Below are 13,969 nucleotides of genomic sequence, written 5' to 3' on the forward strand. Positions count from 1 at the left end.
GATTCTGGGGCTCCCCTCACCCCTGCATTTCTCAGCACATGTGACAGGAAATGTTTCTCTTTTTGATCTGCTTTTACAAAAATTGCTGGGTTATCCATGTGCCTTTATCCTTCTAAATCAATCAGCTTGTTGAGTTCCTAAAATTATTTGCTGAAATGTTTGTTGGAATTACATTGAAATTATTGATTAATTTGGGACAAATTGACATCTTTATGGTATTAAATTGTTCCGTCCATGAACCTGGTATAGCTTTCCATCAGTTAAAATCCCCTTTTATGTTGTAGAACAGAGCTTTTAATATTCTTGTAAAAGTCTTATGCATCTCTGTCAGTTAGGTTCTAAATATTGTATAACTGTATTACTATTTCGAGTGTTGCTTTCTTTATATTATATAATCGAGTTGCTTTCTGTTGATGAAGAAAAACATTACTGAAAACTGTAAGTTAATTTTGAATCCAGTTTCTTTTCTAGACTTTCTTATAAGTTTAATAATTTATCTGTTGATTCTGTTAGGTTTTTCATATAGACAATCATATCATATGAAAAATGATAGTTGTGTCTATATCCTATTATCTTTACATCTATATCTTTGTGGGTATTTTTTTAATCTTTTTGTCTTATTTCTTGGGTCGGCACATCTGTTGAACATTAACAGGGATAGCAGTCATCCATGTCTTGATTCTAATCATAAAGAAATAATCTTATATTTCTCTATGAACTATGTTGCTTACTGTTCATTTTTGTTTATACAGACCTCACAAGGTTAAGGAAATTTCTTTCTATTCCTAGTTTCTGAGAAGGTTCATCATAAGTAAATGTTGAACTTCATCAAATGCTTTTTCTGTGTCTACTGAAGTAATTACCAATTGGTACATTAATATGGTGAATTGCTTAGAGAAATTTCTGATGATAAAACAGTCTTGTTTTCCTGAAATGAACCAGGCTAAGCCATGATGCATTTATAATGCACTGTTGGATTAAGGAAACTAATATTCCTTTAGGATACTGCATGCATGTACATTAGTAAAGTAGGCTTAAAGTTTTCATTTCTTCTAAGCTCCCACACAGGATCCTTGGCCTTGTTCCCTCTGCCTGGAATGTTCTTTCCTGGTCTTCACTGACATGGTTCCTCTGGACATAGAAACCTCAACCCACGTGTTCCATCCACACAGAGGCCCTTCCTGACCATCCAGACCCCTCCTTGTCACTCTCATCACATTGTGCTGGTATTTTGAGTGAGAGGGGAAGCATGGTACTTATCCCAGTGCAAACCAGTTATTTATTTGCTTCCTTATTCCTTGCTGAGCTTGCCCAATACAATATAAGCACCTTGGGAACACGGACCTCCTCTCTCTGGTGCCATGTTGTGTCCTCACTGCCCAGAACACTTTCTGGAATACAATAGACTGTCAACAAATATTGAGTTATTGAACAGATGCAGCAGCAGGGACGCAATGCGCAGACATCGTGCAAAGCAAAGTTACGCAGGGACAGGGACTGACTGAGGACAGCTCTGATTCCCCAAAATGCCTTACAAAGGCTCAGTGATACTTACATTTAGGTGGGGCAGGGGGTGTGTGGTGTGTAAGAGATAGTGAGAGAGAGAGAGAAAGAGAGAGAGACTTTGGTTAAAATTAGAAAAACACAGGCATGAATACAGGTTCCCTAAAGATATCTGTTCCTAGCATATATCACTAAATACATCTTGGTAGATACTTGCAGAAACCAACCATTCAGTAAACATTTTTTGCCTTAACTATGTGCTCAGCACCCTGCTGAACACCAAATGAGACAGAGAAACCAAATTCCCCAATCTTCAGAAGCTTAAATTACAGTCAGGGAAAGGTATGGGTACTGAAAGCTACTACATACCAGAGCAAAGTCATCATAAAAATGATAGCAGTCACCTGTAGAAGGAAGAAATATGTGATCTGGGGATGGAAAAGAGGCACTCCCAGAACGGCCGAGCAACTTCCTAAGGGTTGGAGTCACAGGGTAGAGGATGGGCCATTTGGCCAAGAGAAACACGGGAAAGTTTCAACGTGGGGAATAAATATACATGGTTCCCTGGAAATGGAGAGCAGCCTGCTCAGGTTGGAGGTGAGAGCTGAAAACGTGAGAGATGATTGCTGCGAACATCATCCAAATGCCCCCAGAAGAAAATCATCCTTTACTGAGTGCACACCCTGCAAAAAGAAAAATGTTAAGAAAGGAGAACGAAGGAGCATTGACAATATATTGCCTGATTTTACATAAGGCTCCAGATACACTTCATATTAAACGGTGTTTATCACTGTAGCAGTAGATGACTTTCTGTTGTGGAGACGATTTCTTTTTGGTGCCTTTAGCATGCATGGTGCCAAAGCACCCTGTGCCACAGGCCACGGTGGGAAAACAAACATATTTGTCTATAATATGCGCGGGTGGGAAGCCCACACATATTATAGGGGCCACGGGGCTTCTCCTGCCTGGTGGAAGTCTTGAATGGGGCAATCGGAACTGTGGGATGAATCCTGGGCATCTTAGATCATTCTCCAAAGGGCTGAGAACCAGCCTTGCCCTCAGGCATTCCCGACGTGGAGGGACGTTTGTCCAGAGACTACAAAAGGGATGAATTGTGATCCACTTAACTCCCTGATCTGGAGGGAGACAACAAAGTGTGCCCACTTCACTTTGCTGTCCACTGGAAGGCGGTTTTCAGGACTTTCCGTTGACTACGTGAACTAGTGAAGATAGTAATTAGTCTTTCATTATCAACTTACCTAACTAAAAAATGAATAAGCTCACACTATTAGGAAAATGTCTTCCTTTTCCATATTTTGTGGGTCTCCCACAGATGCCAAGACTTCGTTAAAATGCTAATTGTCTGTAAAGCATAAGAATATGAGTCATTTATCTATCACGCAGTATACTATGGTCATCCTAGTAGTTCAGATGTGCTCATTATGTATTTAGCAACAGATGGTCATTTTTTGGAGGCAAGAATGCACTCAATCTCAGGCAACTATGTTCATTTTAGTTCTTCAACTTCTTGTGATTCTAGGAAGCATATCATTAATTTGCACAGCGTGAAAAACTCTCCCATATTCTTGCTTATCCTATGTGTGTCCTTAGTTAAACTTGTATGTGCAGAACGTGTTCCCCCCCTCAGTGTTCAAAGGACACAAAGCAAAAGTGTCTACAGGAACAGAGGTGAGGCAGCCACAGGGATGTCTGGTAGGCTGGCTTTCCTCTGCAGCACTGATTTTTCTTTTCGCTGTTTACACATCCATAGCACCCTTCTTAACACCCCTCCCCCCGCCTTCTAACATCGTATGCGCTGTCAGGATGAAAACATCGAAGTCACCGTCACCCTAGTGTTCACGAATGTGTGTCTTCCATGTCCATAGCTTCAGGGAGTATCACTGACACTTCTTATTTCTTTTCTTTTCTTTTTTTTTTTTTTTTGACGGAATTTCACTCTTGTCGCCCAGGCTAGAGTGCAATGGCGCAATCTCGGCTCACTGCAACCTCCGCCTCCCAGGTTCATGTGATTCTCGTGCCTCAGCTTCCCGAGTAGCTGGGATTACAGGCCTAAGCCATGCCACCATGCCCAGCTAATTTTTGTATTTCTAGTAGAGACGGGGTTCCACCATATTGGTCAGGCTGGTCTCGAACTCCTGCTGGGATTACAGATGCATGCCACCATGCCCGGCCAACACATGTATAAGTGTGGTACTGAGTCAAGGGGAGATAAAGACCTTTGGAGCTCTGGAGCTCCCGAAAAAATTGCTTCAGCCCATACCCAATTCTTTCATAAAATGGTTGTGAAGAAGTTCAACAGGTTCTGATTTCTTCATGACAGTTATTTCAATGCTTAAAAAAAAAGAATCTAATTCCTTCTAAGACCTTTTCTTCCCTCTCATGACTTTGGAGCTTCTGTTTTGCTTGTGCCCTAATCCCCTGTGTGGAGACCCAGGGCTGGATCAAGCTTTTTATTTCTTTATAAAAAATTCCATTGAGCAGGTAAAGGAGACTCGAGAAGGGATTGCCTGGTGATTTTCTTTACTCGCGAGTCAGGCTCTGTCTGGAGGTGCCGCACTGCCTTTCTGAATGTGACTCAGAACTCCTTACTGGGTCTATGAAACCTGTTTCAGAAATTCTAACATGAGCCCCCAGCAATCCAGAACCCATAGGTCTGGAAACGTTCAGAAGACCTGAGTCAACTGTGAGCAAATAAATAAGATGGAGGTGTTGAAATGACAATCTCCCCAAAACTCCACAAATCACTTATACAGAAGTGGGTAGACACAGTGGTTGATATGCATGTGGGGAGTCGTGCGTGTAAGGCAACAGGTGTCTCTGAGCCCTGTCACTGCAGGTGACTCCGTGAGACACTCGTGCTACCAAAGGCATGAGGGCACTGAGCCCCCTGAGGCCCCCAGGTCTGCACCACCAGCCACGGGACCAACTCCAGCAGCGAGCCGATGGCAAACGGCAGGTGGAACCTGGGCTCTGTTTGAATGGCGCCTCTCCCAGGGCAATAGAGTCGAACTGACGTAAATTAAACACATGCATGATTTCACTTCATTGTAATCCTCATATTTTGTGAATGCTCTGTTTTCCCAAATGTTATTTTAGATGCTATCTTGTGGTTTTTCACGAACCCCATGGGGTGGGTCATAGCTATATCACCCTCGCACAGATGAGGAAATCGAGGGTCTACAAGGATAAGCAACTTTCCCAAGGGCAGAGAGCAAGCTCATGACAGCTTAGAACAAGATTCTGAAGCTCAGAGCTTTCAGGTCTCAACTCCTCCCATATTCCTTGTCAAAATGAAATTCAACCAGGAAAGCTGAAACGCACCTCAACGCAATGCGCCTGTGCCTCCGTGGCCTCCACACTGGTGCACAGCTCCTGTCACCCACAGTGCAGCGAAGGGAAGGCTGCTGAAATGCTTACGGGCTCAGAGGCTTACGGCAAATCCATCTTTTTAATGGCTCACAATTATCAAATAAACATGAAGGGAGAAAGCCTTCAGCTTTTGATCTGATGTAGTTTTGGTCACATTAAAGTGCTGTGCAATTGAGTGAACAGCATTTAGTCTTGGCAGGCCCCTTAAAGATTCAGCCAAATATTTTAAAAGTCCATTTGGGGAAACTGAGCAGTCTGAGAGCATTGCGTTGACGTTGCTGATCTCGATCAGGGATGGTTAAATTACTAAAAGTAATTACAGCTTATAATATTGTGCAATCCCTTCATAAAAATGTAAAAGTAGCTCTTCCAGGGTTATGGAAACTAGCAGAACTTTCTCAGTGTGAGGTGCAGCTGTGACTTTGGTGGGGTTTTCTACGTGCATGGGCATGCGTAGGGGCGAAATGTGAACATATGTGAAGTGTTTTAGATGCCAGGGGAGAATGACAATAGCAATAACACGATTCCAAGGTTTACAGTGGGAACCCAGAGAGGCTAATCCTAGAAGGGTGTCTGTCTGGAGAACGTAGCCGTACGTAGCAGAGATTTGCACATGTGCCATGCCATTAGGGGCAAGAAGAGGACTCCTCCAAATTTGGGAGATGGGATTTGTTTTGACTGCCTCACTCTTAAACACCACACCTGGCCCAGGGTGAGGGCTCTGTCCTGCTGGCTGAAGGAGTGGAGTGGGGTCAGGTTGCCTTGGATGGCACCTGTGAGGTGTCTCACGTAAGCCATGCTCATGGCCAGAGCCCCAGGGACTTACCTTGGGAAAAGCACATTCCTCTCTCTCGCTTGTGTTTTGCATACTGATAAAGTGAGACCTGTCCCAGCCGCCCTGCCCACCTCAGCAGACTGTACCGAGGGCTAACTCGGAGCCGCGAAAGGGCCTTTAAATGCATGGCACCCAGGAAATAAGATGTCATTGCTGGCTGGAACGAGTCCACGATGAGAACGTGGCTCTCTTGCCTAATCATTAACTAACCTGGAGGCTTCTGACTCGACTCCTGCATCAAAGCCTTTGTAACACATCCCAGCTTTCGATTCCAGGTCAAGACTGTGAAGCCTTCCCAAGTTTATGGGTAAATTTCGAGGCGCTTAAGTGCAATGTATTATTAGCTTCAATGGCTTAATGCTCTCAATTCCATTTTTAATGGATACGTGTTTCTACGTCACAAAACCACATAGCAATGGACTGTGGAGGCTGAGAGGCTGGAGCCATGCAAGACAGGGACACTGGGACAAGGGGCTACAGAGTTCACAGGACATGAAAAGTGGGGCGCCCGCTCACCCACTGCCCCTGACAGGCATGGGAAGAGGGGACAGAGGGAAGTGGCTAAGTCCTGAAAGGTAATCCTTTTAAGAATAAGGACAAGACTGGCTGGGCGTGGTGGCTCATGCCTGTAATCCCAGCACTTTGGGAGGCCCAGGCGGGTGGATCACCTGAGGTCAAGAGTTCGAGACCAGCCTGGCCAACATGGTGAAACCCCGTCTCTACTAAAAATACAAAAATTAGCCAGGTGTGGTGGCACATGCCTGTAATCTCAGCTACTTGGGCGGCTGAAGCAGGAGAATTGCATGAACCTGGTAGGTGGAGGTTGCAGTGAGCCGAGATTGTGCCATTGCACTTCAGCCTGGGCGACAAGAGCGAAACTCTTTCTCAAATAACAACAATAATAATAATAATAAGAAGAATAAGAATAATGACAAGACTGCAGGAGCCACGTAGAGCCCTGGGGCTCCCTGAATCCCATTGCAGAAAGGATGCAGGCCTCTGGAGTAGAGATAAGCATGTTTCCCACAAGGTCCATCTTTTGTATGAGCACATGAGTTATGAGTTATGATCTTATGTTTTACAGAGAAAATTCAGCTGTTACTTTAGGCAGCTCACTCTGAAGTATCAGTCAGGTATTGATTGAATAGACAGGACCAGGATTCAAAAGAAGGTGCAACCCCTGCCCTCAGGATGGAGATGTTTCAGCTAACAGTCTAGGAATAATTCAGGGTGTGCCACTGATGATGGGTAGAATAGGAGTTATTAGTGCTCTAAATCTGTGTGGGGTAAAATGAAAAATAAGCAAACACACGCAGGGGAGAATGACACCAGCCGGACCTTCCGAGATGACGAAGCATCAGACAGGAGGAGGGGAGCATTCCCATCGAGGAGCCCGAGGAAGGTCTGCAGCGGACAGAAGGGACGGGGCTGGGTGTGCCGCCAGTCCAGGGCCAAGCTCTCAGGGCAGCATCGGGCGGGGAGGGCAGAGGAAGAAAGGGCCGGAGAGAAGCCCGAACAGGAAGTGAGCTGGACCTCAGGAGGAAGTTGCCAACACCACTGAGAAGAGATGAGGTCTCCGACAAGACACTGGCCCTCCGCAGCCACAGCCTCCTCAGCAAAAGCGAGGGAATCACCTGGGCGTTACCTTTGACTGTCAGTTCCACGGGGCAAACCGTGGCCCTGGGCTTTAAGGAGGCAGATGGAGCCCTCTTTCCAAAGCCCTCGGTCTGGCAGAGCCACTGAGCATCCACTCAGGAATTTCTGCGATGACCACGGAAATAAAGATGACACTGCACAGAAAATGTCTGTGTGCTCTGAGGTTTCCATCTGAGGACCCATGATTTTCAAGAGCTCCTGATCACTAGGAGTCGTTGGACTGACGAAAGTCATCAGGATTGAAATTATAATACTAAGAAATATAGAAGAATCAGAAAACTGTTAATAGAATGACCTGGCCAGCTCACCATCCCAAATCATGCTGCCCCCAACTCAGGTGGCTTCACTCTCTCTCCCGCACCCACCTCCAGCCCGGTCGTCCGGAGCACGGCAGTTCTGCTCTTCTCAGTTCTTTGAGATCCACATCCTGGCTCTTTTTAACTATGTCCTTTTTGGCATGGGGCTGATTGCCACAGCCCAAAAACGCTGAGACTCTGCCAGCACCCTGCCTTGAAATTGCCTTGAATTACTGCTTTGAAAGTTGTCCTGTCTTCCCTTCAGGAACTGAAGTACTCCTCCCTGCCTGTCGTGAGTTTCCACCACAGCTGCTGTTGGGTCTCTCCTCCAGCACTTGCCCCTGCTGGGCAAAGTGTCTATTCCATGAGACCCAGAGACTCACCACCTCCACCCTTGAAGCAAACCCTAAGGGCCTCCAGAGAAAGGAATTGTGCAACTCTTCCTTGACAAGGCCCATCAACCAATGAACAGGGCAATTCTTCCTTGACAAGGCCAATCAACCAATGAACAGGGCAACTCTTCCTTGACAAGGCCCGTCAACCAATGAACAGGGCAACTTTTCGTTGACAAGGCCAACCAACCAATAAACAGGGCAACTCTTCCTTGACAGGGGCCAATCAACCAATGAACAGGTGTTGATGGGCAGCATCTTAGGTAGGTGAGACATGTTTCTGAGCACCTATCATATGGTGAGAGAATAAGGCAACTTCAAATCACCAGGCACAGAGATGCCACAGGAATCCAGAGGGAGAGGAGAAAACATTTCAAAATGATGATTGCACAAAAGCGCATTTGAGCTGAAACTTCAAGAAGGGAATAGGTTCTGGAGAGGTGGAAAGGATGAGAAGTTAGCCCATCTGAAGCCATGGAGTCTGGAGGACACGGGATGTGTTCAGAGACCCCCAGATATTCGCCCAACACACTTGTGGCAGGCATGAGTCCAGGCGCCGGGATCCATCAGCGGACAAAACAAATAACCCACCCTCGCGTGCACTATATTCTAGTAGCCACGTGTCAGGAGTAGGAGTCCATGTGGGAGAAGCGGAACTGAGGTTAGAGTGGGCTATGGACAGCTGCAGCACCGCCTGACAAAGCCCCGCCGCCCTGTTCTGCCCCTGGAGAGACCTGGAGTTATGGCCAGAAACCGGCAGCACCTGGCCTGCCTGCCACCCACTGCCACAAACCCTGACCTTGGGTGTTTAACCCTTCAGCACCTCAGTTTCCTCATCTTTAAAATGAGGGGGTGGAGCCAGGCCTAGCTCAAGAATTCTGGGATGCTGGTTATATCCTGGTGTTCAAATCATGAAATGTGTGGGATTTGTAGGGGAAAATCTAAGTCGCTGTTCATTTTTATTTCCTTTGCAAGTTGCGGTTGTGTTTATTTTTCTTATTTTGTGATTAAAGTTCTCCCAGTGTGTGTTCCTCAGCCCTCATTTCTACTGAGCTCGGGATGCCCACCTTACACAGGCAGAACTGGTAGCTAGCTGTGTGCCTATCGTTTGAAAAGAACTAAAAGCCACCAAAATTATTTTCTGTTCTGAAGTCCCTGTGAAAATAAGGCCTGGGTGGATAAAGGGACACCTTCTGGAAATGCACCCACTACTCTGGAAGCTACATTACATTACAAAAGGGTTTGTCGCTATTGGCAAGTCACACTGATTTATTTATCAGACGACTGGAGGTTGGTCAGGAAAAGAAAATGAGGAGTTGAGGGGAAAAGGCACAAGTGTTTTGAATGATCAGGGAGCTAAGTTTCCTCCTTCGGTGAATTAATGGACAGAAAAGCCCAGAATCCCAGGATAGACACAGGATGATCCCATTTTCTCAGCTCCATCTCCTTTTGCTCTGTCCTGGGCTTCAGTCTTAAACCAAAAGAGCCCTCCAAGGTCAGAGAAGTGCATGAGGACTGCCAATAAATGTCTCCAACCCAGGCGGGGCCCGAGGTGTCTGTCTTGGGGTGCTGAGGCAGGTGAGGATTTGAGCAGCAGAGGCAGGCTGAGTCCAGGCAGGTGGTGGTTGGGGTTCATGGGGCCCTCTGAGGTCCCGGGGCACAGTGGGTTATAAAGAGAATGCAGGCACCAAAGCATTGAAGTTCAAAGCCGGTGACACAGAGAGAAAACTGAGATACTAAGTTCAAAGTCAGCCAGCAGCAAGAGCAAATTAACGCTGCGTCCATGAGCTGCTAATTTGGGTTCCTTAGAAAGCTCTGCCCGCATCTCTGTCTGGGTGCAGCTCAGCTGTGGGTGGAGTTCCAGCTTTGAAGTTCATGGAGATGCCTGTGAGGGAGCCCAGATCAGGGTGCAGGTGGAGCCCACAGAAAGGAGAGGGCATCAAAGACACACTTCGCTGGCTGCACCATTTGCTCAGGGTTGGGCCCAGCTCCGGTTACAGCTCCATAATCCATTGTGTTCACCACTGTTTGCTTAGGTTTAACTCGGAGTTAGAATTCTGGTTTTGTTTCTCACTTAGGGAAAAAAAATAGCTTTGTAAAGGGAGGTTACTAAATAAAACTTTGAGAACTCTATTCACCCTCATAGGATGACTTTTGGCTTGCAATTCGATCCCTGGCAGGTTACTGTTCATGTATAGAATTTCCAGGAGACTAGAAGGTGTTTGAAAGGAATTCTTACCGAACATTAACCTGCCTTGGTAACCACAGAAGGCATTTCTACCTGCCAAGCTCAGGCTGGGAGCTTTGGTGCAGTCCGACCTCGGCAGCATTCTCTTACTCTTTCAGGAAGCAGGTGTGAGCGCCTGCTGTGGACTAAGCAGAAAGTCAGGTGCCCAGGGACATACTCGGGTATATAAAACACAGTCTCTGCCTGCAAGGAACTCATAGTGTAACACAACTTCATGAAGAATTCTGCTCATCAATTTAAAGGAAAAAGACTTCTAGCTGATTAAATGGCATCAGATCAAATAGGAAAGGCAAAAGCCCTGAGCTAGGTCTTTGAGAATAAAAACAATGGAAAGGGGTAAGACACCAGCTACTACGATGGGACCCACAACACAGTCAGGGTGCCCTGAGAGTGTCTCCCCACAGAGAGATGGTCAGATGCTGCAGATGGAGCCACGCAAGACAGGGACACTGGGACAAGGGGCCACGGAGTTCACAGGACACAAAAAGTGGGCTGCCAGCTCACCCACTGCCCCTGACAGGCACAGGAAGAGACGGTCAGATGCTGCAGCGTAGGGTGTGCGAGGGGAGTGTTAAAGATGTTTGGCATCATCTCGAACCCAGAGGACTCACAACACATGTGCACATGCGCAAGTCCCCTGTGAGACCCGGTTTTGTGTACATGTTACTTAATTCAGATGAATTGCAGCATCCAGGGTGATTTACAGATGAACTCCATCTGAGTACACCATGCTTACTCTTGGGGGAGAGCAGGCTTGAAGGCCAAGGTGGTGTTGATGGAACTCACGAAGGCTAATGCAAGGTGCTGTTGGGGAGTGAACAGCCAAGACGCCCTGGGGCTGTCCTCGTGGGTTCCACAGGAGGCAAACCCTGCAGAGGAGGCTGGCACACAAGGCATATGCCAGGACAGCCTCCAGAATCTCAGCCTGCAGGGAGGAGGAGAGCAGGACTACAGTTTCAGGGAGGCCTCCACCTACTCCACGGCCATTGGCATTCTCCCTCACAGGGCGAGAGACCAGGCCTTTGCACACCTGCTTCTCTCTGTCACTGAATGTGGGTTTCTCTGAGGAGACGTGCACTTGGGCAGGTCTGTCCACTCACCTGAAGCGGTTCCCAGGGAATGCCGACGGTGAGTGCTGTCTGCTGGCAGCATTCCCGGGAGCTGGAGGAATTCATCCTTTTTCCTAAAGGGAGATCTGGGTGCTGCATTGCAGTGGCTCTGCGTGGCCTGAGATGGAGGCACACACCCGGTGCTGTGTTGAGAGGCGCTTCTCCTTGCCCTCATACTATGCGGTCTCACCGAAACATCTGGAGCACACACTGGGCTTCTGAGACACAGCTCCCCAGTGCTTGGGCCAACCAAAGACACACATTCCTCCAACACACCAACGTCCCATGTCCCCAAACATTTGATCCTGGTGAAGATTCAAGAGTAAGATGGAGCCAGTTCTGCTGTCTTCCAAAGTGCACAGACCCATCTTAGCTCTAGTTCATGGCCAGATCTCCATGGGAGCACGGGGCCAGGTTAAAGCCTCCCACAAGGAGCTCTTTGTTTCCACATCCAGACACTTGTACCGACATTAGATTGAACTACTGGCAGAAAGATGACCACCGTCACCAAAAACGATGGGCCATCTTTCAGGGTAATCTTGCTTCTGTTATTGTTTACCCTGTAATGCCCTATAAGAAGCCATCTATTTATGTGGAAGAAACCGTGAGACACCCTCATGTGCAAGGTGTATGAAGGGTAGGCTCTGTCTCTCCTTCAACAATACTGGTGGAGCCTGTTCTGATCTGCCCACCACGGGGCCAGAAAACCAGCAGGAGACCAAACGAATCACAGACGTGACCTCTATCCTCAGAAGCTCTGCCTGTCAGAGTAGAAGAGCAAGACCTTCCCACAAAACAACATGATTACATGATCAGATGGCTTGAAACCGGCAACAACAAAAGAGCTTTGAGATTTCAGAGAAGTGGGAAAGAATACAGGCTGTGATGGTGAGAAAGGATCTTACAGAGGGGGCAGGTCTTGGAGTGCCCTGGAAACCTGGGAAGAACCTCAGTGGTGGTGGGAGCAGGGGGAAGAGGTGGGAAGAATTGGTTATCATGACATCATCTCATGCAGGGAGACAGCTGAAGTGAGGCCCAAAAACGAGACACTGGGGGGATGCATGGGGGGCTGGCGGCTTCTCCAGCTCCAGGGAGAGCTCCAGCCAGGAAATCACATGGGCAGATTCCGCGTGGGACCTGTTCCTCTCGTTCCCACATGGCTGACGCCCAGAGAGCCATCAGACCATGAACATAGGCCTGACGAGAAGACAAGAACATTCGTCAGGTTTGCATAAGAGTTTCCATAATTAAGACTCGGTGGCTCCTAGCTGCAGCTTGGGATATGAAATGGAAATCACTGTGACCTGAGAATAAAAGGTTTCTGTGAGACCTACAAAAGGAATTTCTTGGCCCTCGGGATTCAGGTGTCACCTGGGGGAAGAGGGGAGATTAGGGGAAAAGGAGGGAGCTGGCTTAAAGGACAGAGGAAAGACTGAGAGGTACAGAGGACAGGGGAGGATGAGAAGACAAATGCCACAGCCCTTCCAAGGAGGAGCCTTTTCTAACGCTGCTGCTGAGTGGCTGTTCTCACGTTCCCTAGCTGCCTCCCATCAGGTGCTTTCGTGTTTCATTCTGTTAGCTGGGTCATTATGTGACCAGAGATACACAGGTCACAGCAGACCCCTTTCCTCATCTCGTAGCCCGATGCAGGCGGTTCACAGTAGACTGCATTTGTATCTGCAGCAGAAACTTCCCTTGGAGCCCAGTCTCACCCATCCACCTGCCACTCAGCCCTAACCCATCCCCACCACATCCACAGCCAAAGAGCATCTCAGACATAACGCATCCAACTCTAGCCCTCTGGCCCTCCTGTCCCCAACTGCTCTTTCCACATCCCTCAGAGCAGAGGAAATGCCTTCCTGTCTGTTGCTCAGGCCAAAGACACTGGACCCCTCCCCGGTGTTTCCTTTTCTCTCAACCCAACGTTTAAACCAAGCAGCAATGCCTGTGCCCCACCTCCCACCATCCCAGGACACAACCGCCACTCAGCACCTCTGCTCCCACCTGGACAGCTCCTCCTGCCTTGGCCCTTGACCCTACAGTCTTGTCCCAAAGAGAAGCCAGTTTATCAAAAAAGCAGAAAATAAGCATCGGTGAGGATGTGGAGATACCCAGGCCCTTATGCACGGCCGGCAGGAATGTAAAACGGTGCAACACTGTGGAAAAGGGTGTGACAATCCTTCAAAATATCCCACGGAGTCACCACAGGACCCAGCACTTCCACTTCTGGGTGTGCATCCAAGGAAGGGAAAGCCAGGACTCAAACACATGTCTGTGACAATGTTATTGTCAACAGACAAAAGGTGGACGCCACCTAAGTGTCCATCAACAAATGAAGGGATAAACCAGACATGGTCCATCTAGACAGGGGAATATTCCTCAGCCTTAGAGAGGTAGGAAATCCTGGCACACACCACAGTGGGTATGAACCCTGAGGACACAACACTCAGTGAAGGAAGTCAGTCACCAAATGACACACACTGTCTGATCCGCTCGTATGCGGTCCCTGGAGTCCTCAAATTCAGAGACACAGAAAGTGG

The sequence above is a fragment of the Pan troglodytes genome, chromosome 6 (assembly GCF_028858775.2).
Source record: "Pan troglodytes isolate AG18354 chromosome 6, NHGRI_mPanTro3-v2.0_pri, whole genome shotgun sequence".
Lineage (NCBI taxonomy): Eukaryota > Metazoa > Chordata > Mammalia > Primates > Hominidae > Pan > Pan troglodytes.